Source organism: Mixophyes fleayi, chromosome 3 (assembly GCF_038048845.1).
Source record: "Mixophyes fleayi isolate aMixFle1 chromosome 3, aMixFle1.hap1, whole genome shotgun sequence".
In the NCBI taxonomy this organism is placed as follows: domain Eukaryota; kingdom Metazoa; phylum Chordata; class Amphibia; order Anura; family Limnodynastidae; genus Mixophyes; species Mixophyes fleayi.
In genome coordinates this window covers 82,906,501-82,909,972 of record NC_134404.1, presented here as the reverse complement: position 1 = coordinate 82,909,972, position 3,472 = coordinate 82,906,501, and the positions used below count along the sequence as shown (strand labels likewise).

Below are 3,472 nucleotides of genomic sequence, written 5' to 3'. Positions count from 1 at the left end.
TAAGCTGCTAGTGAGTACAACCATAGCATCTTTTCCCAGATGCACTTTCTCGTGTGCTATATTGGCCATAATGGGATAAACTACTTTTGGCAGACACAAACGCTGACCTTTACACCACTCCTTGCACTTCTAGTGCTCCATGTATTGCCCAAGTCTTTTTCTTATTTTCTGTTGCTTGTCTTTCCATAAGTTGGAGTGTGCTCTGGTCAAACAGGGGTCAGGGGGTCACCATGTAAATAGACTCCCCTTGGGGTACTGGGGCTATGGCGGCTTCTCGTGCGGCCTGGTCTATTTCACTTAGCTTCGGGGGTAGTATCTCTGTGTGTGTCTTCATCTTCATCACTGTTTGGAGGACAGCTGGAATGCAGTGAACAATGCCCTGGTATGTTCATCATATTGACTGGTTTGCTTGCTGAACCCATAAGGTCCCTACTTTTCCATACAGGGCCATAATCATGCGCAATTACAAATGCATAACTTGAATCAGTGTAAATATTTACTCTTTGTCCTTTTGCATATATGCATGCAAGTGTCAGGGCCTTTAGTTCAGCTTCTTGTGCTGACATGTGACTCGGTAGAGTCTGTTGAATCACTATTTCTGTGTGTGTGGTTACAGCACACCCTGTATACGGGACAGGATCTATGTGATAGTGTGAACCATCTACAAAAAGAGTGATGTCTGCATCTGGTAATGGTTTATCTTTAATGTGAGATAAAACCAGAGATTCTTGTTTCATTAGTTCTATGCAATCATGTTCAGAAAAATTTTGTTTGCATTTTTTTTTTCCTTTCTTTCTGTTCAAGCTGGAATGGAATTCCCCCAAATCCCTAGGGTAACCCCAATATATACAGGTACTTCTCCCATCTTTTGAAACTTGCTGCAATAAGGCAGCAGGATTCAACATTGTGCACTGCTTAAGTGTAACGTTACTGGGAGTAAGCAGTGCTACTTCATTAGGATAGGCTTCAGTAAGGAGCATGTGGAATCCAAGGACAAGGTTCTTGGTTTCTGAGTTCCACAAAGTTTACACTCATTAGATGGAGTGTACAGTACAACGGTTAAGACAGATGTGGTAACTTTAATTCTTCTGGAAGAGAAACACTTAGCTTAAATAACCTGTTAATAAGCCACATCATCAGTTCTATTAGTGTATATAATAATGTGTTGGGCCACAATACTCACAAACACATTCCTGCATTGGATGTAAACCCCTGTAGTCATGGGTTGCTCTTTTCTTTATTTGGTTGGGTTAAACTTTCATATTAGAATTTTCTAATTATGTATAATGATCTATACATTACTATGGGCCTGAGTCTGGTTCTTCCAAACTTGGCTTTCCTTTCTAGTCTAGTACACATCTACAGCGCACAGCAAAGGAAAATAACGTGCAATCTATATTCCTCCTGCTAATATCAATGAACTCCCCTCTCTGGTCTCCCTTGGACCTTTAAAAAACTTAAAATACAGTTTACTCAGATTCCCCTTGTCTGAAGGTCTTAACATATATCTGTGAACATGAGAGGCTCTGGGGCCTCTTGTGCTTCCTTTTTTTTTTTTTTTTCTTCTAATAAAAAAAGGAAAGGGAGGAAGAAAATACACAGTGCGCTCGGCAAGTGTTATATGTCACTCATTTCACAATAGGAGGGAATGTCCTTTGTGCTGTATATCTTCATACTTAGTAAATCTGGCCGGTAACAAATGTTTTGCTTGTGCTTGGTTTCTGTCACAACGTACGATACCGTTAAGGTAACTGGGTGTCCTAGCACAATATCTATACTCTTTTCAAGCACTAAAGCAGAGTAGTATGCAAGTGACCTTAGCTTGCGACCATGTATTTGTGTCAGTACTCCTTGTACATGTGCACTGACTTCATAACAAAATAATGTGAAAGGCTTGTCATAATCTGGCAAAGCCAGTGCTGGCGCTGAAGTTATTTCAGCTTAAAATTGGTTAAACATTTGGTTCTGCTCAGAGGAGAGTATAAATGGCTTGCTATGATCCAGAAGTGCTAATGCAGGAGCACATACAATTGCTCTTAAAGTCTTAAATCTTTTTCATTTCTGTAAAAATATAGAATTCCCATCAATGCATTACCATACCCACAATAAAGAGAATTATTTACAGTATATGACAATTATAGCACAGTAAATAAGGGCAGTAAATGTCTTTACAAACACTGATTTACTCAAAACTGTAATGAGGATACAAATAAAAACCTTTTGCTTTCTGCACATACAGAAAAACCACCTAGTTCATGCATTTGCTATGCGAATAGCACATAAACTCTAATATCTCTTCCAAAACAAGGTAATCATTACTCAGAAGAGTTTACGTTATTTAAATCCTTCATTAGTTTATACTTATGTTTGTTGTGGTGCAAAGATGGTGCATTGGAAGTTAAATCAATGCAATCTGGATTGCCTAATGGGTCTTTGCAGCTGGAGACCTGTGAATAAAAAAACTTTTGCATAGAGATTAACATTTATTTACTAGGAATTACTGTAACTGTAACATGCGTGTATACTGTTATCAGGTAACCAGTGAACAGCTGCTAAAAGCTTAACTGTGACGCTATGCGTTCCATGCCTTGATTTCCTCAAAGGGGCAGTCCCTAATTTCACAAATAGAGAATGTCAAAGTGACGAGACCTGGGCGAGTGTTCAAAGCCACTCCTTTCTTATCATCTCTTAGTACAGCCCTTTTAAATGACACTAATTAAATTTCCGGGTTTAGAAACATTCAATCTGGAATCTTGGTTCCAAGTATTCAACCATTTTAAAAGCAGCACTGTCTCATAAATCAGAGTACTCTCATTAGACACAATACATTGTGTCTGTAAATCATTCAACATTTTCTCAACAAAATCTCTCTCCCGTGACCAAATATTCACACATATTTCTAGATTCTGTGATTTTCGTGTTCAAAGTAAAAATATATTCACTTAAGTCTCGCTCACAGACGACATTTTATCTCGTAACATTTCTTTAAAGGCATAACAAACCCTCCTGATTTCTGAGAACATTCATCAGCGCCATTTTAACACAGATAAAAACAGCATGTAAGCTCACTCCCACAATTCTCAACTTCATTAAAGAGAAAGCTATATTTCTGAACTTCAGAAACAAAATTATTTTGTTCAAATACAGAAACGGCTTGTTGGATCCCAGCCAGCTTTGTTCTGACACTAGTACTTATAGTGATAATGTACATTATTTACAATCTTGTCCGTGCAATCGGACCAAACATTTTAAAACTTCTTTTGTATCTTTTTAAAAGCTTATCATTAAGCAATGAATGTACAACTTTTTCAACCTTGAAACATGTCTCTTGTAAAAAAAAACGGACAAGACAGACAAACATTGTGATTTAAAGTAAATCAAACATCTCCCTTATAGAGCACTAAGACAGAGAACAAACAATGTGAATTATCACGGATCTCTCTCACACGCAGTAAGACGGAGACAAAACTCA

At 37.9% G+C, this 3,472-nt stretch overlaps 1 long non-coding RNA gene across 1 annotated transcript; it reads right to left on the bottom strand.

Annotated features, from left to right (window-relative positions):
- Positions 1–725: 725 nt before the first annotated feature.
- LOC142143772 (uncharacterized) lies at positions 726–2,289 on the bottom strand. Its single transcript, XR_012689574.1, has 2 exons — positions 1,817–2,289; positions 726–1,102 (listed from the first exon to the last, which is right to left on the bottom strand). It is a non-coding gene; the product is annotated as an uncharacterized LOC142143772 (long non-coding RNA).
- Between the last annotated feature and the right edge of the window lie 1,183 nt (positions 2,290–3,472).